The sequence below is a fragment of the Nuphar pumila genome, chromosome 3, assembly GCF_984573655.1.
Source record: "Nuphar pumila chromosome 3, dmNupPumi1.hap1.1, whole genome shotgun sequence".
Lineage (NCBI taxonomy): Eukaryota > Viridiplantae > Streptophyta > Magnoliopsida > Nymphaeales > Nymphaeaceae > Nuphar > Nuphar pumila.
In genome coordinates this window covers 133,984,782-134,007,197 of record NC_143251.1, presented here as the reverse complement: position 1 = coordinate 134,007,197, position 22,416 = coordinate 133,984,782, and the positions used below count along the sequence as shown (strand labels likewise).

General features: G+C 41.8%; 1 long non-coding RNA gene across 2 annotated transcripts; it reads right to left on the bottom strand.

Annotated features, from left to right (window-relative positions):
* Nucleotides 1–1,508: 1,508 nt before the first annotated feature.
* On the bottom strand, nt 1,509–9,422 carry LOC149843930 (uncharacterized). 2 transcript variants are annotated; one of them, XR_016431173.1, is made up of 4 exons: nt 9,059–9,422; nt 2,713–2,763; nt 1,911–2,093; nt 1,509–1,775 (listed from the first exon to the last, which is right to left on the bottom strand). It is a non-coding gene; the product is annotated as an uncharacterized LOC149843930 (long non-coding RNA). The 2 variants fall into 2 exon arrangements; XR_016431174.1 differs by lacking the exon at nt 2,713–2,763.
* Nucleotides 9,423–22,416: the final 12,994 nt, after the last annotated feature.

Sequence of the window (22,416 nt, the reverse complement as noted above, 5' to 3'; positions counted from 1 at the left end):
ATTTAATTTTTTCTCAAATTTTTGGGTTTGAGAAAGTTTTAAAAAGGTAAGATTTTTTAGGGACATTACACGGACCTATATAAAATATATGTTATATATAATAGCTTATATATTTATATGTGGATCATGTCAGCTCGTGGTGGGCTGGGCTGCCGGCCCTATGCCCACCCAACATTTGAGTGAATAGTAAATGCCTTGCCGAGATATACATTAGCTGAGGCAGTCATTCATATGGGTTTATATTCAAAATCAAATCCGGCAGGAAGCTGAATACTCAGAAAAGGTCAATGCTAATTTTATGTGGATAGACTAGAATCCAACCCAAATAATATGCAGGCCAGGTTTGGGATATGATTTTTGTCGGATATCTGAGCTGACATGAATATTTTATATGTATTTTTAGCAAAAATAAATTCCCTTAAATTATATGAAACCGGGTTTGAGATTTCATTTTCTTGACCTGATAAATTAGTTATTTGAGCAGGTTTGGATACACCGTCATGGTTTGGATACCTGTCCCATTGGCAGCTCTAAAGTTAGCAAAAAGGTTTAAGACCTATTTGGAAACCCTAGTTATCGACTCATTTAAACGAGGACCTTAGCATTCTAACTTATTTGACAGTGAAATAAGAACTTGGAGCGATCCCAAGTGTTAGAATGCAAGACTTTCTAAGATTCAGCAAATTCCTTGAAAGGGTTTCAACTTCATAGGGAAAAAAAATACCACAAAGCCGTTAACTATACAAGGGGTCTACGCCCCATGAGCATAACTTAGGGAAACAAATAGGTGAGGTGGTGATCTATGACCCAAAGGACATGGCATTAGGTGTGTCAACCGGTCCGATCGGATCCAAGTGGAACCAGACTTGGACCAGATTTTTGGGTATGGTATCGGGTCCAGACTCATGTCTAATCGGGTTCACTATAAGAAAAACCATACCTGGACCCGATAAGAACTGCATGAACCAAACCTGAACTATCCCGGTAAAACCATATTTTTTATCATTTTTAAAATGAAAAATTGCTGGTCTTAATTGGAACTCGGGTTGGGTCCGGGTCCGGTATAAAAATTTCACAAACTATACATGGGACCATGTATTAATTGGACCTTTGGGTCCAGACCCGGGTCTTAATCGGGTCTTCTTATTTATCACCATACCCAGACCCTATAGGGTTTGGTTCGGGTAAACCACGCCCGTTAACAACCCTACATGGCATATGCCATTTTGATAAGTTCTTGTTAAGAATATTATATGAAAGGGCACTACATGAGACTAAATTGCAGTAAAAAAAAAAGTTTTCCTAACAAAATAGGTTTACACCTCGCTCCAGTGCTGGTAAAACTATAGATTCTTCCTAGCATTGTGCACCACTGTAAAAGAGAATGGGAGAAACTCTAGCTCCCCATTCCTTGAGTGGGGCCAGGGATCCTCCACCTCCCTTTGCAAGTGAATTTTCATCAGGGGCCTGCATGCTTGTGCAATCTGTAGCAATATTTTACAAAAAAGTGACAGATCAACAAGGGTTATAATGCATAACACTTATATAGTTAAAATGTCAAGATTTGGCACAATTCATCAATCATGTCCTGATGACATCCACAAATCCAATAAAAGCATGACTTTGAACTAACGCCTGTTAAGCTCCAGACAGAAGAATTACAGATGAGATGATGCCAAAAATGAACTTCACCACTGGCTAGCTAGCAGACAAACCATTGACTTGGTTGAGTTGGAGGGAGAAAAAGGGTTGTCACCTGTACATCAACTTAACCACTAGTTTTTTATATTTCATCATTGGCAAGTTCACAAGATTGATGAGTTTTAGGCAAAAGAAGGAAACAAATCACAGAATATCATGCCTATCACACAAACACTAATTTTTTTCTATAGATAGGAGAAAAGAGATACCTGTAATAGTGCCCATCCTGACATGAAGGCCAAGAGACTGGCAAAGATGTCACCAATTATAAAGTTGAGTAGTGTGAAGAGGACAGCTAATGCACCTATAGATCCAACAAATAACAAGAGTTTGAGCAGTCTACACATCAATTGGAAATCTGCACGGAACTTCCTTCTTCCTATGGACACCAGCTGCAGTACAATGTTTTCTTTTAATACATGGCAACCGATTTATTGATGCTGGTTTAACACACACAAACACACGCAGGCAGAGAGAGAGAGAGAGATTTTCAAAGGCACAAAAAATCAAAAGTCACAATGTAAAACTTAAAATTCATGATTTCATTTTGAAAAAACTCCAAGGTATTTTTCCTAGTAAACAAACTATGAGTCACACATCCACAGGATTAGATAGAGTGAAAGATATGTTCTTCAACCCAGTGCCTAATGAGAGCACAAATTACCAGAGGCTAAGTACCAATCACGCTGTCACACACAGACACTTAGCATGTGTAATCCCATGTCAACATGACATGACACACGGATCCCCAAAGACACTTAAAATTTGTCATCTATTACATTACACTTCAATTTTAACCAAAGTTTTATTATTTAATATTTTAATTATAGCGATCTAGAATTGTTGTTTAAGATTTTTCATGTGAATGTCATGTTTTATTGCTTCAGGTTATATATATATATATATATATATATAGGGAAATGGAAACCTACAACAAAATGGGCACAATGAAACATGCTATTGGATATTAATCAAACTTGAAGAGGTATACCAGAAGAATTCAAAACTAACCTTTAAGATAAGCATAACTACAGCAATAACAAGCCAGGACAGTCCATAAACCTGAGAGAAGTTCATTAGTTTATCATAACTGAAAAACAATAACTTCAAACATGCTTCTCAATTGACAATGTTTGAACAGCCTAAACATTTATTAGTACTACCGATTGAACAGTGAAGATGACAAGAAACCATCTGCCATATTTAACATACACCTTTATAGAACAAAGGCAGAGGCATCTATCAATATACCTTAACAGACCAATATAACTGAAACATGAACAGCATCATAAGCAGCTTAAAATCCAGAATTTTGTCTGTTATAGCTGATAGCTATTGTCACGGGCCTATTTCCTTCAATGGGCCAGCGCGGCGCGACGGTCCTTCCTTACCGCCGCAAGCCTACTCGTCAGCTCGCTTGCCGGTCGCGGAAGCTTATGATCAGAGTGCAAGAGAGCAAGAGAGAATAGAGGGAGAGAAGTTGCAATCACAAGAAGCAATCACAACGAGGGTGAACAAAAGAAAGCTCAACGCATTTAATTCATTCACAATTTTGCCCGCAGGCTATTACAGTTCAAGTATACGGGCTGCCCCTTCGGGGTATTAATTCACCTGAACCGGGCAGCTTACATCAGACTCAACAAAAGCAAAACAGACTCTAGCGCAACTGTACACTGTAAGTTGCAAGGGAACATGCTCCCCCCTTCAAATCATGCGCCGTCCTCGGCGCCATCTGTTTCGTGGTAAGCCCTGACTTCGGCCGGGTAGCGGCTGTTCATTCGAAATGCAGGCTCCCACGTTGGTTTCGCTGTTTCCTTTCACTGCACCAAGTATTTCTTCGCTTGTCCCAAGTAGTTGACCTTGTGGCGAAGGATCTGACTGAGGTGCTTCTCGGCCCGTTGTGCTGCCGGGGCCCTCTGCATGATGGGAGCGCGTTGCGGCACATTGCGTTCCGGGTCTCCATCATCTGGATGGAACTGCTTGAGGTTGCACACGTGGAACACCGGGTGCACCTTGAAGTCTGGGGGCAACTCCAGCTTATATGCCAGCTTGCCCACCTTCTTTGTGATGGTGAAGGGTCCCTCATACTTTCTGAGTAGTCCGCGGTGCCGCCCGCGGAAGATGCCTGTGCGACTAGGATATAACTTCACCAACACTTGGTCCCCAACTTGGAACCCTGCGAGCCGACGGTGTTTGTCCGCCCACTTCTTCATTCTCTTCGCCGCTTTGTGTAAGAATGCCTTCGCCAACTCATTCTGCTCGTGCCAGTCGCGAACAAACTGATATGCGAAGGATGGCCTTCCTTTTTCTTGTGCGGCAAGAGTGTGCGGGGTCAATGGCTGCTGCCCCGTGGCTATCTCAAACGGGCTGTGGCCTGAAGATTCGCTCTTCTGCAGATTATAACAAAACTGTGCCACATCAAGGAGCTTCACCCAATTTTTCTGATTGGCACTAACAAAGTGCCTAAGGTACTGCTCCAGTATCCCGTTGATGCGCTCTGTCTGCCCATCTGTCTGCGGATGGAAGCTTGTTGAAAACAGCAAATCAGAGCCAAGTAACCGAAATACTTCACGCCAGAACTTGCCCGTGAAGCGAGCATCGCGATCGCTCACAATGCTCTTTGGTATGCCCCAGTGCTTCACCACATGCTTTACGAACAACTCTGTAGTCTTCTCTGCAGGGCACTCCTTGGAAGCTGAGATGAAGGTGGCATACTTTGAGAAACGATCCACCACGACTAAAATGGAACTGAGGCCCTCTACCTTTGGCAGACTAACGATGAAGTCCATAGAGATGCTTTCCCAAGGACGTTCTGGAATTGGTAGAGGCTCAAGGAGACCGGCAGCCTTCTGATTTGTCCCCTTATCTTGCTGGCAGATGAGGCATGTCCGCACATACCCCTCAACATCGTCTCTCATCTGCGGCCAATAGTAGCCGCGCTCAAGGAGTGCTAAGGTCCGCTCCTGACCAGGATGGCCGGCCCATAGTGTATCATGGCACTCCTTGAGTAGCTCTCGGCGAAGGCTTCCCCACCGTGGTACAAAGATGCGTCCCCCTTTTGTTACCAGGATGCCATCCTGTAGCCAAAATCGTCGAGTCTTCCCTGCCTGCGCCAGAGAAACAAGATGTTGTGCGGTCGGATCCTGCTGTGTACCCTCACGGATGCGAATCAGCAATGCACCCTCCAAATGCACTTCAGAAGGCTCTGCGCGCGCAGCAGCTAATTCAGCCCTACGGCTCAAAGCATCCGCCACAACATTGGTTTTTCCAACCTTGTACTCTAAGGCAAAGTCGAACTCAGCCAAAAACATCTGCCATCGAGCTTGCTTGGGCGTCAACTTCTTTTGCGTCTGAAAATAGCTCGTGGCCACATTGTCCGTCTTGACGATGAACTCGGCACCCAAAAGGTAGTGCCGCCAGGTCCTGAGGCAATACACAATGGCGGTCATCTCACGTTCGTGCACTATGTACCGCCTCTCTGCATCCTTCAGCTTACGACTCTCATATGCGATCGGATGCCCGTCTTGCATAATAACCCCGCCAATGGCAAAGTCTGAGGCATCAGTGTGGACTTCGAAGGGTCTCGAATGATCAGGCAGTCGCAGCACTGGCTCTCTCACTAAGGCTTTCTTCAAGCCCTCGAAGGCATCTTGGCACGCTCCTGTCCAGAGCCATACCCGATTCTTCTTCAACAAATCTGTGAGGGGCGCAGCAATGAGGGAATAACCTTCGATGAAACGCCGATAATAATTTGCCAAGCCGAGGAATGACCGCAATTCTGGCACTTTGCTTGGCGGAACTCATTCCTGGATGGCCCTTATCTTCTGCCCATCCATACGCAGCACACCACGCCCCACAACGTGGCCAAGGAAGCTGATCTCCTCCTGCCCGAAGAGACACTTCTCTCGTTTAACACAGAGGTCATTCTCCTTCAGCACCTGAAACACTGTTCGCAAGTGCCCGACATGTTCCTCCATGTTACTGCTGTAGATCACGATATCATCCAGATAGACTACCACAAACTTGTCTAAGTAAGGGTAGAAAATCTGGTTCATTAAAGTCGTGAACGTGGCTGGAGCATTTGTCAACCCGAATGGCATTACTAGAAATTCGTAAGCACCATAGCGGGTGACACAAGTTGTTTTCGGCTCATCACCTTCGGCAATCCTCACCTGCCAGTAACCCGATCGCAGATCTAGCTTGGAAAAGATACGGGCACTGCCTAGCTGATCGAACAAGTCTGCTATCAATGGCAATGGGTACTTGTTCTTCACCGTGACCTTGTTCAAGGCCCGGTAATCCACACATAACCGTTTAGAGCCATCATGTTTCATCTGAAAAAGGACCGGGGCACCAAATGGGGCTTTTGATGGACGAACAATGCCTGCGTCCAACATCTCGTCTAGCTGCCTGCGCAGCTCCTTCAACTCTGCTGGCCCCATACGGTATGGAACCATTGCGGGAGGCTTTGCTCCCGGGGTCAACTCAATCTTGTGGTCGACCTCGCGTCTTGGCGGAAGACGCTTTGGCAATTCCAGAGGCATCACCCCCCGAAACTCCTCCAATAGAGGGGCTAGGGTCGGCGGCACTGCTGCTTCTACCTTCCCTTCATCTGCACGCACTGCAACTAAGAATGTCTGCTCCCCATGCTTGACACCCTTCTTCAGTTGCATTGCTGATAACACTGAAGACTTGCCTTTCTGCGTAAGGCACTGCACTGTGTGGGACAGGTCCGATCCCATGATCGTCAATGTGTTAAACTTTGGCAGCAGCATCACATTCTGGCTTCGCAGAAACTCCATACCCAGAATCACCTTGAAATCGTCCAGGGGCACCACAGAGAAGTTGGCTTTGCCGACCCAACTCCCCACTTGAGTAGCCACATCTCTTGCTTCACCAAGAATGGGCTTGGTCTCAGAGTTTACTGTTTTGATAGTCCTCTGCTTTGGCCTTGTTTTCAAGCCCAACCGCTCTGCCTCTTCCCGCGAGACAAAGTTGTGTGTGGCCCCGGAGTCTACCATTGCCGAAGTAGACTTTCCATTCATAATGACCTCTACGTACATAAGTTCCTTACTGACCTGCATGTTCTTAGCTGCGCAACTTCTAGCTGCGTTAATCGATCGCATGGCGCCCATCCTCGGTTGCATGGTCTCAGTGTCACTGCCTTCAGTATCGCTGCATTCTTCCTGTGCAGCATTGGCTTGCCCGTCGTCCTTTACAAGGCGCTTTGGGCATTGTCGGGCGATATGTCTATCACCACAGAACCAACATGTCACAACCGCACCCTTGTTGCTGTTGTTATGCTTTGTGTAGTTCTGTTTCTTTTCGGATTGATAGCGTGTCGACGCCTCACCTTTATCGTTGCGCTGCTCATCCTTCTTGTCTCCGTGGTCAGGCTTCTTCCCAACTTTGGTTGATGGGGTGAAAGGTTTGCGCTGAGTATCAACTAAGCGCTCAGCCGCCACGTATGCATCTTCCAAAATACGGGGGTTGCTCCTTTCCACTTCGGACTGTGCCCATGGTTGAAGTCCCACAATGAACCAGTTGAGCATGTCGTCTTCTGGCATGTTAGGTATCTCCAGCATAAGCTTCTGGAACGTTCGGACATAGTCCTGCAACGAACCAGTATGTTTGAGTTCACGAACCATTCGGTAAGCCTGTCTCTGCGCATTTCTTGGCATAAAATAGTTGCGCAACTCTACTTTGAAGTCGTCGAAGGTGTCTATCACACATTGACCCCTCTCCATGTCATTGCGCTTCCGCCTCCACCAAGCGATAGCATCACCATCAAGTAAGGCCGCTGCAGCCTTGATCCTCAGATCTTCAAGGGTCACATTTTGGATATCCAAGTAGTCTTCTACTTGGAACAAGAAGTTCTCAATGGCCTTGCTGTCGCGAGAACCATTGAATTTTGCGGGTCTAGGTACATCAATCCTTGATGGTCTCTCACCATTTCCGCCATTCAGGGTCACCGTCCGCTGCAACGTACGGTTCCTCAACTCAAGATCGGTCACTGTAGTCGTCAATGAAGTGACCTGCCCCATTAGTAAGTTTACCTGCTCTTGCAGGCTCGCCACCACATCATTCAATCCATTGAATGATTCACATGCGCGTGAAATCGCTTCATCATGCGAAGTCACATCTTCCACCAACTTGTTAACAGTTGCAGCCAACTCTTCTTGGCCCCGAGGTGAACCCATCTCCTCAGCTTCGGCAACTGCCTTGCCTCTGGTGTTGCGCAAGTGTTGATAAGGCGCCACGATGTCTTGCTCACAAATCGCAGCCTGTCGGCGTGTCTGTCGACACCGACTCCGGAGTCCCTTCCCCAGCACGAGAACGGGCTCTGGTACCACTTGTCACGGGCCTATTTCCTTCAATGGGCCAGCGCGGCGCGACGGTCCTTCCTTACCGCCGCAAGCCTACTCGTCAGCTCGCTTGCCGGTCGCGGAAGCTTATGATCAGAGTGCAAGAGAGCAAGAGAGAATAGAGGGAGAGAAGTTGCAATCACAAGAAGCAATCACAACGAGGGTGAACAAAAGAAAGCTCAACGCATTTAATTCATTCATAATTTTGCCCGCAGGCTATTACAGTTCAAGTATACGGGCTGTCCCTTCGGGGTATTAATTCACCTGAACCGAGCAGCTTACATCAGACTCAACAAAAGCAAAACAGACTCTAGCGCAACTGTACACTGTAAGTCGCAAGGGAACAGCTATAGTGCAACTTTTATATATATTGTACCTGAAGAATTGGAGCAGCATGATACCAGGACACTAGGCTGCCTAGGGATGGCAGTGGACCGAGGCGGGGGCGGGGGACAAGGTCTCCACCCCTGCCCCGTTTCAAAATCAGAACCTTCATCCCCGCACGGGGATGGATTTTAACCTCCACCCCCGCCTCCATCCCCGTTTCATGTCCTCCATCCCCGGTTCAAATGGGGGTGAGGCGGGGCAGGGCCCCGTTTCCCCTCGGTCTATAGTCATTCCTTAAAGGATTGGGGATGGGACGGGGTGGGGATTGAGACGGGGACGGAACGGGGGAAAGTGTAAGTCCATCCCCGCCTCCATCCCCATTTCATGCCCTTCATCCCCGGTCCAAACGGGGCGAGGCGGGGTGGGTCCCTAAGGCTGCCTTATCATCTATCAAGGCAGACATAGATAACCATTACAAGGATATTGCTGTGGTATGATTGTAATTTAGGATACTCCATTCAATCAAGAAAAAATATAATCATATTCAAATGGCATCAATTGCAGCTCAGAACTTTGAATACAGTCCTCTGGCATGTACATGCTGAAAAGGGATCAATTGAACACCAATTATGAAGGTTTGAAAACTGGCTCCTTGGAAGACCTACCAAGTACTAACTTGTGGCACCTAGCCCGCATAAATTGGTATCACTGATGATAGAATACTTATTTGCTCCTTGGATGCTTTATCACCAGCTGCTCAACCTCCTACCTTTATAAGCACAAGGATTGCTCTGTTTTTCTCCATTCTGCCTTTACTCATCACAATTGCAATTGGTGCAAACCATATACGTAAAATGCCCTCCACCTATAGCATTATTCCCAATGCTGTCAATAAGGTAACCAAACTGCAAAAAATGATTCATTTGATCCATTTTGTTCAGAGAAAGAAATTACACTACCACTATATGAAATACAAATGTCATCATTTCCAATACCAAAAAAGATCATCAGATACACCCCATATATAGGGGATGAGGTGTCTCCCTAAAGCCAATCATGAAGAAAGAAATTAAGAACAGAAATTAAAATTAAAAACTCCCCTCGTACAAAGTGTTGTCCGATCCTCGAAAAACCAATCCAATCCAGATCAGACTCAGGCCATTTTAGTTTACACCTTTGCTTGAGTTCTCATTGAATTGTTTCAAGAATGTCACCCCTATGCTTGAAACCACCATTGAAGGTCCGTTTATTCCTTTCAAGCTAAATCGCCCTCCAAGCTATCAGGAACCAGCAACATCTCACAAAGACCCCACTTACTAAAATCAGCCTAAAGTCCTGCAATAAGTCTTGCAAAGGTTTATGTGCTTTCTCATAGGGCCATACTCAAGTTCTACAGCATTTGTTCAGTGATTGCTGCATAAGAGGCAGTGAATCAATCTTACTCTACTGGGCGCAATGTCCACAGAAACTGACCCATCTAAAGTGCACCAGTGGGTCTACTCTAAAGACTTTTGTACAAAATGTATAATTTTCCATCTCTAATATGCACAAAGATGCAAGGCAAGAAGTCTATACTGCCTTAGGTTTTTCAGCAAGATATAATTATCTCACTCTGATAAAAGGGTGCATTTAGGCTGAATTTAATAAGCAGTAGAGTACTATCAGAAAAATAAATCCCCAGGAAACTACTTCTGATGGTTCATAGGTTTGCAGATTTGGCTCAAAAAAAGGAGTCCGAGATTAGTTTTTCTGTTTGTAAAGTTAGACGTTAAGTACCACAAGCAAAATGTATGCACATGACATAAAAACAACAAAAACAAATTTAAAAGGAGAAAAAACTGTATCCAGTGAGACTGGATGCTGTCAGAAGAAACAAAGTTACTTTCCTAAGATAAGTAAAAAAAAGAAAAGAGGTGAGGGTGGAGAAAATGGTTCCCCAAATTGAGGAACTGCTTTTCCCTCTCGATGGTAGGGAATGAGGATAAACCATGGTTGCCAATTGAGGAAGTGGGAGCGGGAAGCGATACGAGAAGCGGGAGCGGGAAGCGAGGTACTTTCAAAATTTTAGGAAGTGGGAAGCATGGGACCACTTAGGAGCGAATCGGGAAGCGACCTAGGAAGCGAACCGGAAGCAAACCGGAAGCGACCTAGGAAGCGAAAAAAAAATTTAAAATAAAATAAAATACAAAAAATTTTGAAAAAATGGGGGAAGCGAGGGGAAAGTGTGCTTCCCATTAAAGGGAAGCGCGCTTCCCCACTCGTTTCGGAAGTGCGACGTTCTGTGCTTCCGAAGCGCATTTCCCTACTTACCTAGGCATTTTCGGTAACTCTGGGATAAACCTCAACCCCTATTAATGGGGGGTGAGGCTTTTCCTCACCCACCGTGAGGGTGTTATAAATAGCGGTCACGTGAAGGAGAACTGCTACCGCCAGAGCATCGCTGCCAAAAGTGGTAAACCCTCTCCCTTTTCTGTTTTAAGTGAGAGGTCGGCAGCCATGGCTACCAGCATGCTCAATTGAGAGGAGGCCGGCAGCCATGGGTTGCATAGAGAGAGAAGAGCCGACAACCTCTGTTGAAAGAGTGAAGGGTCGTGCCCCTTCTGCCTTCACCACTGCCCTCTTAAGTTGGAAGACCGACTTGGTCTTTGGGCAGCCCAGACAAAGTCATGACCCAAAAAAACAAAAAAAAACACAAGACCAAGTCGGTTTGACCAAACTGGACTGAGTGTGAACCCAAACGGGTCGGGTTTGACAAAGATCGACTCAATTTGGGATCAGTCCAGACCGAATCTGGCCAAGTGAAAAAAAATTGTCTCAGTCTCAGTTTTTTAGATTTGGTCGGGATTGAACTGGACCAGACAGGGCCTGGATCTCAATCTAGTTTGATCCAGTTGACTTGGACTAATCCAGGTTGAACCAAATTCATACAAAACTGGATCTGGATTTAGTCTGGATCTGGATGAATTAGTTATGAATCCAGATCAAAACTCGATTTCGATCATATTGGTAATTTGATGAATAAGTCCTAGATTCAAATATGATGACAGAGTCAAAGTCCACTACTAAGTCTTGCAGTTGACAACAATTCTTGAACCTATAGTTGCAACCAAAAGAGGAGGTGAGTTTATAACCTGGTAAGATTTCGTTTACAAATAGACACGACCGTTACAACTATAGTGAGCTCTAAGCTCCTATTTTTAGTTTAGTTTGATAATTATGTACACATGTTGTTTATGAATTTTACCTCTTTTTCGTATCTATATCATTATTGGCAAACTCATAATCTACTTTAATCGGCTATTCCGGACAATAGCCTTTTCGAGCGTAGCAACCCATGTAGACAACTCAGAATCAACGGTGTTGTCCAGACATATGAACCACTCACAACAACATAGTTAAAACCGGCTCAAACTATGAACACAAGTGTTGCAACTGCTCATCGGTTGCAAGCCGGGTGTTGATTACCGAGAGAGAGAGAGAGAGAGGAGAAGTCGATAATATTATTTAGGGCTAATCTCTTGTTTAAATAGAGATTAACCAAAACAGAAAAATTATATTTAGGTCCCTTAATATTTCTGAAATATTAGAAACACCCTTAATCATGGATAAAACCTTAATTAGTCGACTTATCTCAATACTCCCCCTCAAGCTGGAGCATGGATATCAATCATGCTCAGCTTGCTGCAACATTTTGAGAAACTGGGTCTGGCAAGAAGCTTTGTAAAAATATCTGCAACTTGATCCTCAGAGATTACATGCTTAGTAAAGATATGTCCACCCTAAACCATATCTCGTATGTAGTGACAGTCAACTTCTATATGTTTTGTCCTCTAGTGAAATACCGGATTATTAGATATATATGTAGCTGCCTTGTTATCACACATCATTACCATAGGAGATAAAACCTTCACTTGAAGATCAGTCAGTACTGTTCGAACCCACATTAATTCAGTTGCGGTTTGGGCCATAGCTCTATATTCTGATTTCGCACCTGACCTGTCAACAACAGTTTGCTTTTTGCTTCTCCAATATATTAAGTTACCTCCCACAAATACGCAGAATCCTGACGTAGATTTTCTATCCTCTACAGACCCAACATAATCAGCATCAAAATAAGCAACTACCTCCAGAGTGTCCCTTTTCTTGAATAACAACCCCTTTCCAGGAGAGGATTTTAAGTACCTACGTATCATCATTATAGCATTTCAGTGTACCTCAGTCGGTTTATCCATGAATTGGCTAACCTTACTTACAGCCAGAGCAATATCAGGTCTAGTCACTGTCACATGTAGTAACTTTCCTACCAATGAACGATAGCATTTGCTATCAACAGGTTTTGACCCCTCATCAAACAAATGAACTTTGTTGTCCATGGGAATATTTGCAGGTTTAGCTCCCAACATTCCTGTCTCTTTTAGTAAATCAAGAACATACTTCCGTTGTGACAAAACCACACCATCACTGCCTCTGGCTACTTCTATTCCCAGAAAATATCTAAGGGAACCAAGGTCTTTTGTGACAAAATGTTTTTGAAGATAAGCCTTTGTAGCTGTAATATCGTTCATGTTATCTCCTGTGAGAATGATGTCATCCACATATACCACCATAACAACTATACCTGAGTTAGTTTTCTTAATGAATAATGTGTGATCTGACGCTGATCTATTAAAACCAAACTTTAACATCACCTCAAACAACTTTTGAAACCATGCCCGAGGACTCTGCTTTAGACCATATATCGCCTTTCTTAATCTACACACCTTCTGACACTCCCCCTCAACCACGAACGCAAGAGGTTGCTGCATGTAGACTGTCTTAGACAAATCTCCATATAAAAATGCATTTTTCACATCTAGCTGACACAAACGCCATCCACGGTGAACATCTACAGATAGAACAAGATGAATGGTGCTTATTCGTGCTACAGGAGAAAATGTCTTGAAGAAATCAACACCATATGTCTGAGTATAGCCTTTTGCCACTAACCTGGCCTTATACCTTTCAATTGAGCCATCTGAGTTGTACTTGATGGTATATACCCATTTATATCCAACAATGTCCACATCCTCTAGAGAGTCAACGAGGTTCCATGTCTATTGAGACAGTAAAGCATCAATTTCATCTTGCATAGCCTGCTTCCATCGGCTCTCGAGAACTGCCTTTTAATGATTCATAGGAATAGTTTCAGCAGTTAAGGCTGAAATAAAAACTTTCATCTGATTTCTGAGTCTAGCATCAGACACAAAATTAGATATAGGGTATAATGTACACTGTCGTGTCCCCTTTCGCAGAGCGATTGGCCTGTCATCATCAATGTAAAACCCAGTAAAAAAAAATCATCGGACCCGGGTCGGGTCTAGACCCGACCCGCATCCAACCCGTGCCCAGCCCCTCGAAAAGGCTTTCGGAGGGGCTGGTAGCCCACGAAGGGGGGGGGGGGGGGGATTGCCGGCGACACAGGGGGCGGGCCCTGTGTGCGCCTTTCCTTTTAAAAGGGCGAGAGGGGAGAGGGGAGGGCTTACGAGCCTCTCCCCCGATTCTCTCGTATCTCCCTTTCTGTCTCCGCTCTCCCTCCCCGACTCCATCTCTCCCTCGTTCCCTCACCCTCCTCCCCAGCGAGCCCCGCCGACGACGTCTCCCTCTCCGGCGAGCTGCCTTCACGGCAACCACCGCTCGGCGACCTCCCTGCTCTTTGGCAGCCTCAGGTGAGTGCCCTCCCTCTCGCTGTCTCCTCTCCCGATAATGGCAGGCAGGGGCCAAAGGCCCCTGCGACTCTTTCTCTCTCTGTTTACCTTCTGGCAGAGGCCATCAGCCCCTGCCCCTCTTCTTTTCAAAGTCTAGCAGGGGTCGATGGCCCCTGCCCTTTTTCTCCATGAACGACAGGGGCCATTGGCCCCTGCCTCCTCTTTGAAAGTCGCAGGGGGCCTTTGGCCCCTGCACTCTCTCTCTCTCTCTGCTCATTTTTTTTTCCGGCAGGGGCCATCGGCCCCTGCCCTTTTTACTGTTCCGGCAGGAGCCATCGGCCCCTGCCCTTCTCTTTCTGGTAGGGGCCGATGGCCCCTGCCCTTCCTCTAAAAGTGAAGCAGGAGCCTTTGGCTCCTGCCTCCTTTTTTTTTGGAAACCCAACAGGGGCCGATGGTCCCTGCCCCTCTCTAAACCGACAGGGGCCTCTGGCCCCTGTCCCATTTTCTATCGAGCAAAACTTGGCAGGGGCTATTTGGCCCCTGCCTCATCTTCCGAGGGCCGCAGGTGGGCATTTGGCCCCTGCGACCCCCTCTCTCTCTCATTTTGCCTTCCGACAGGCCAACAGAAGGGGGTGGGAAGCCCCCTTCCATTCGAGGTAGAACTGCCGGCAAGGGCCTTTGGTCACATTCGCCCTTGCCTTATGTTTCTTTAGGACTCGGCAGGGGCCCTTGGCCCCTGCTTCGTTCTTTTAGAAAGCCGACAGGGACCAAAGGCCCTTGTCTCATCTTTTGGGAGGCTAGCAGGGGCCTTTGGCCCCTGCCACCCGAATATGTCCGACTGGCAGTGGAAATAAGCCCCTGCTGTTGAGTCAAATCTCGGTTTATAAACACTAACGTTAAAACTAACCACATAGCTTGTTCATTCCATTTTACAGTTCATATTCAGTACATTTCCTCACACACTCTCCATACTATCTATATCACATTTACTGCAACTTCCCTGCCACTCAGCACCACCATCTCCCTGTATCTATTACTTTCAGTTTCACTTTCCCTGCATTATGTTTACATGAGCACCTTCACTTGTATAAAGCATAAACACCTTAAATAGGTATATATGGGTTCACATTTCGCTCAAGGCATTTCATATCACTCTCTTGCATGGATATTCATGCACATTTTAGTTTTCATCTTTTTAATAGCCTAGGATATTATAGATATGTTTACCTTTGTAACATGACATTTTTCAATCTCTTTATACTTATATTTTGCTGAATCGGTTTTGCAGGAATCATGTAGAAAGTTTGTTTTTCCTTCTTAGCTTAGGGATTTTTATTTCCATTCAAAGACCAAGGTTGTAATAGCTGGATATCAATGAGAAACTTTATTTTCCTGCACTAGAATAGAATGAATGAGCATGCATATTTTCTAGGATTGCTTGTTTTCATGTCATTTTTCTCCTTTATTTCAACAATTCACGAATGAGAACACGAATGGCACGTGCACCATTATAATGAAAGGTGATTAAATCCTAAGTTGACAATTTGCATCAATGGCCATAGTTAAGGTGTGAACAAAACTTATGATTTTCATCTTTTATGGGATAATACTGGATCCACACTGGGTCTCTTTTCAAAATCATCATATTTCTAAATTTTTTCTCCTTTATCAGAGTTTAACTTAAAATTAACTCAAAATGTATATCAATGGCCATAGTCAGGATATATTGAGAGTTAATTTCATTTCAAACTCTATAAAGGCACCAAAATGTATTTTATTCTTCATCTGAATTCAAATATGATTATTATATAATGCATTTTATAGCCATAGTCAGAAATGTATTATATTTTCAATCTTATTTCAATTCATTTAAAGAATGAAATATGCTTTTCAAAAATCCAATTTCAAGTTCTTTTAATTTCATTCGTCATTTAGGACAGAATTACATCAGATTTTCAAGTTATTTCAAAATCCAAGTAATTTTGAGATAAAATTTTTGAAATATTGTTTTCAACCCCTTCTTTATTCTCTATTTTCTCAATTCAAATTCATATACTTCAAATTTCATCTTAAATTCTTATTCTTTTCACTCAAATTCTTTATTTTTCATTTTTTTTCAAAATTCATCTTCAGTCTTGAAATTCAAATCAATTTTCAAAATCAATTTGGATTTCTCAAATCCAATTCAGATTCAATGTGGATTTTTGAATTCAATTCCTTTTTTTATATTACCTTTTGATTTCCCAATTTCACCTGGATTTCTCAAATCCAACTCCATTTCTAAAACCCATATGGATTTCCAATTCCCTTTTAAAATTCCAGATTTCAAACCCAATTCCAATTCCAAATTTCATATCCAAATCTATTATGAATTCCAGATTTTGAAATCCAATTCCATTCTAGAATCTAGATTTCAAATTCTAAGTCTATTTTTGAACTCCAAATTTAATTCCAATTCCAAGTTCCATCTAGATTTCCAAAACCCAATTCTATTCTCAAAATTCATTTTTGGATTTTTCAAACCAATTCCATTTTCAAAAACCCATTCTCAATTCCATATTTCAAAACCAATTCCATTTCCAAATCTTATCTGAATTTCCCAAATCCATTCTATCTTCAAAATCCCATTCTTATTTCAAACTTTAAACTCAATTTCATCTTTTTCAAATCCCACTTTGATTTTCAAATTCCATATTTAAAGTTCCAAATCTATTTTTAAATTCATTTTTTCAATTACATTTCAAAATCAAAGTTCAAATTCCAATTCTATTTCCAAATTCATTTAGAAATCCATTTCAAAGTCTGAATTCAATTTCAAATCCCAGACCCAATCTCAAATTCAAATTTCATTCTTATTGTTAAATTCTATTTCAAATCTTCCTTCAAATTAAATTCAAATTCATTTCAAATCTCTGATCTCAGAAATGGTTTCAAACTTCAAAATTTCAAAGTTACCTTTTTTCAAGGTCTCAGATTTATTACAAACTTCAAAGTTTGCACTCGGATTTCAAGATTTCCAAATCAAATTCAATCTTTTTGAAACATTTCTTTAAATCTTTTCTAACTTATTTTAGAATCACTTGAAAAAACCCAAAATTTTCTGAATTAGTCTTCTCAAAAGAGTATACATCTCTACATTTAACACAAGCATGATTCTTTGAGCATTCTTTTAGATTTAGAATAAATTCTTAGATAACATTTAGGCAAAGCAAAGGCATAAAATTCGATCCTTGGTTCGATTACCCCTGGTAAAGGCACCAGGACGGTCGAACCTTGTACCGATGAGCGAACCCTGTCTCTCCATTTTTCCGCAAATATTTCAAAACGAAGGCGAGTAATTTTCAAATACTTTCAAAATTAAGGTCAAGTGAGACCTTCGCAAAAGAGTTTCTCTCTCTTTTCTTTCTTTTCTTTTCTCGCTTCTTTTCTGTCTTTTATTTCTCATTCAAAAAGGGAAATAGAGGTTAAAAAGGAAAAGAGAAGGAAGAGAAGAATACGAGAGGAAAAATTTTGCGATGATCACAGGAGCAGAACAAACAAAGTCTCTCTCTCTCTCTCTCTCTCTATCTATCTATCTCTCTCTCTCTCTCTCTCTCTCTCTCTCTCTCTCTCTCTCTCTCTCTCTCTCTCTCTTTCTCTCTCTATAACGCCCCGAAATTTTAGCCCATATTTTTAGAAGGATTTTTTTTTATAACAGCGGAAACAAGAAATACTATAGGGTTAAGCATGTCGGAACATTACAGTGGAGAGAAAACCCAACACCTTTATTTCATTTCATTTATCAATGAAAATCATCAGAGTTTTTAAAAGGTATAAACAATTATAATAAACCCAAGCGATCCCTGGAACAGTAAATCCAAAATCGTGATCCGATGCCTCATCCCGCAGCCGCTCATAAACCCTACTCTTTACCTGAAAATGGTAAAATTATAGGAATTAGACTACAACTGTCTAAGTAGGAAATCTGAAACTTTTAATGCAGGTATTTCATGAACCTAGTATGTGATGTGGGTGTCCTGTATGATTTTTAACATATACGGAAGCAAGTAAGCAGATTATGCAACGATAGCAATAGTCATGTACATGAGCAAGTAAGCAGTTATGCAACAATAGCAATAGTCATGTACATAAGCAAGTAAGCAGTTATACAACAACAACAATAATGTAGCCGGTAAGGCATTCAGCAAATAAGGCATATTCTGCAACAGCAATAACAATAACATGCCTAACCTTCATGTAACAATCACATTATGAATTCAATTATCTCATATCTACACATTTCAGGATTTTGTTTCATCACAAGCTTAAAATATAAAACATGCTGAAAGATTATGAAATTGTCTCTCTAGTAACTCCTCTCACTGTGATGCCTAACTGTTCTAAATAGTGTTTATATTATCTTATCTCGCGGGTACACACGAGCCGAGGCAACCATCACAGAAGAGAACGTTCGGGGGTATATTATTCAAGGTTGTTTTATTAACCCGAACATTCTAACTGAGACTGAAATCCCAAGGGAGCGGTCAGTGACCGAGAGAACCTCCCAAAGGCCAAAACCAAAACAGGATGCATCCCTAACTTCTGCAGAAGAACATGGAGCTACCACCTAGGACATATTGGTAATCTGGGTCCCCAAACTCCGAGGACCGGGGACCAATGAGTCATTTTAGCTCGAAACAAATAAACACGTCCCCGGAGTTTTGTACCACCTACCCTCTCCAAGGTAAGCCCGAATCTGAGTGGGTTAATATTTTCATTTAATTATTTTCCCGAAGTACATGACATTTCCCCAACTTCCTTCTACTACCTTAGCAGTAGATCCCAACCTTAGTCATTTTATCAAGGTGAATAAACCATCCAAATCCTTTTTCCATATTGATTACTTAAACCCACCCAGAGTGCTCTGGTGCCTTTAAACCAGTCAAACACACAAGCCTCGCTACCTTTAAACCAGTCAGGCCATAGAAATTAAATTTATGTTTCTCATCAATGTTATGGTTATTACCCAAAGTGCTTTGGTACCTTTAAATCAATCAGACACAAATGCCCCGGTATCTTTAAACCAGTCAAGCTCACAGAAATTAACCTTTAATTTTCTCACCAATGTTATTGACATTGAGTGCAAGCTCATTAACCAAAGTACCTGCATCAGGTACCCAATCCATATTGCCCAATTAGGCAAGATTCTCAAACTCCCTATCATTCATTTTGAATTCTCAGTGGACAAGGGAAAGCAATTCACATAACTTGACTGCATGCAACAAACAATTTCAATAAATGACATTTCATTAATGTCTCATAGCTCTTCTACAGAAAGCAGTCAAAACTCAGACATTTCCATATTTGAATGTCAGCAGTTTACATGACAAAATTTCAGATAAAACCAAATTGCACATGCACCCATTTCTATATCAAGTTACAATTCGATCTATTACTAAAGTGTAAAACATAGTGTTTCACAAATAGGTAGCATCACATATTTCCAACTCAGATAAAGTGTAACACCCGTATTTCCAGACATAAAAAGGAAAGCACTATAACTAGATGCATGCACAACAAGGATTGTTGGACCATAAACATAGTCCAATGGCTAGAACAAAGTCAACCCAGGTTGACCAACGGCTTAGTCAACCTAGGTTGACTAGGTTGAATATATATTATATATATATACATACTATATATATGAAGATATATATATACACATATACATATACCTATATGTATACACATACTTACACACATACACACCAATGATACATTTATCTAACACTTCTTGATACTTTCAACCCCTAAAAGATCAAATCAATAAAGGAAAACAACATTTTTCAAATAATTGCTAAATGCAAAGACCCAATTTTGTAGTTCCCATAAGGCAAAAAAAATGATATTTTCACATCCTTGATGACACCAACCAAACACCTAAAGAGAAAAAAGTATCAAAATTCTCCCTTGCATTAATAAAACATAATTCACTTCAACATCTTCAAGCAACCAAAATTTGAAATCATGCTATTGCATTAACACATAAATTTGTCAAAAACCAAACTTTTGACTTCTACACAATATCTAATCCTCACAATCCAACTTCTTAGAGCATAATTCCCAGTTCTAAACCCAAAATGCAAACTCTTTTTCTTGGCATCTTCCACTCTTCTTTTTTCTAGCATGTTGATTCAACACCCACGAGAACTCCCAAAAGAAAATTTTAGAGAACAAAAAAGTAAGTTCTCTCTCTCTAAAACTCCATCAATACATACAGAAAAACCATGAGAATCAACCACCATGAATTCCGAGTCCGAAAAAAAGAAAAGGAGAACAACCCAGATGGTAAAACCACCTAAAAAATCAAAAGCGAAGATTTAGAGTTGGGTGCTCACCTGTTGGAGTGGCAGTGAAACAAAGGAGCAGAACAAACACATGCAGACCCAAGATGGTGGGAATCTCCATTTTGAGTCATTCCCTTCTCGGAAGACCAAAAAGATGTACTGCAGAGGCCATAGTCTGTGTGTGTGTAAGCCTAGTTTTAGTTCTAAGTATGGCAATTTTAATACTACGGTTTGTTTCCCTATTTGGAAGGAAAACTTGTTTTCCCTTACTTTTTCCTCTTTTCTTTATATATTTTTTTAACAATGAATTGATGATATTTAACTGTAAACAAGACCCTATTGTTAGAGAAAGGGCAACGTGCCTGGTGACCAGGTGGGCCAAGCTGACAAGGTCAACCAGGAATATGTCAAACATGAATACCCCTATAGCCACAAGCATAATAACTGGCATAGATACTCAACCTCTAGTAAGGGGTGTTGCTACACACCACCGAAGATAAGCTAAAGGCATGCACAGGAGGGAAATATTATTCTCAATGGAAGGAGTAAACTCATTTTGAAAGGAAAGATGTTTTGCATTTATCATGTGCCTCTGATCACTTATTTTTTTACCTAGATGCATGTTTCAACCTCTTTAGGAAAGCAGCTCTTTCCTATGAAAGAGGTACTTTTTCAAAGAAAAGAGTATGAAACAAATTACCCTTTAAGAAACTCATACTCTTTTCTACGAAAGAGCCTTCTTATCCATGGAAATAAAACAAATGAGTATAATGATTAATAAAAGTTATAAGCATAGTTTAAAACTACAACATAATGGCGGTCAAATTCTCATGAGAAATTAAAAAAATTTATGCAATTATCAACACATATCACATATACATGTGTTTATTACATGATGCAAACCATCACCATCTTGTTTCTATTGAATCAAATCAAATTGGACCTGAAATCATTTTTCTAAGCATACAACAAAGTTCACATATCCCATGTAGCTATGGCTATGGTAGCTCGACTCACTTAACCTACTTGACTTTTATTTATATTCATGACTCTTTTTTGTCTTGATCATTATCACATAAGATGAATAGATTCATCAATGCTAATCATTCCATATAGATTCATCAAAGCGAATCATCCCATATCAAGAGTTAATTGACTGATCTAATTACAATTAATTCAAATTTTGGTCAATTCAAATTTGGATTTTAATTCAAGATGAAATGTGGAATAAAATGTTGGTTTGAATGTTGCTTTACTAAAATCTGGACAATCCACCCAACACTTCCTCTCAATTCAACATTGTTACTGCACATCCAACAACTCAATAGAATGACCTCTAATCTAACTCTACATGGAACCCCAAAGCATCGCAATGAATATAGAACATTGTGAGCCCAACATCATCGGTTGAAAACTATGTAATCAAATTTTGAAGACAAATTTCAACTTGCATGCTTAAATTCAAATTTAATTTCAAAGATCGCATTTAAATAAAAATGTAACTTGGATATTAAAAATCAAATTTTAATTTTAATATTAATTTTAATTTTAATTTCAAGTTCAAGTTCAAGTTCAAAGTTGAAGTTGAAATAGAATTTTAGAATTAAAAGAAAATTACGAACTTAAACGTGAGCACGTGTAATGCTCAAAAGTTGCCTGGGTGTTTCGCTCAACAAACGTCCATGCACACAGGCTCCGAGCAATCTTCGCCGCCTGTAATGCCAATAATGTCCACACATATATCCTCTTCCCTGGCACCCGAGACCCCCAAATTGCTTGCAGAGTATATAATAACCAAATTTAGATTAATGAATTGACAATGAAAAGTATTTTGTTCATCTGGCAGGCGCAATGTATGAATGTCACCAAGTTGACAGGATGTCACAAGTTCGAAACCCATGGGTTGCATCCTTTGCCATAAGGTTGAAGTTGGGTGTACTTCTCGATGGGCAAAGGGGACCTCAAGGGTTTTACCAACTGGAGGCCAGCCAATGCGCGGTTTGTGATGCGGGT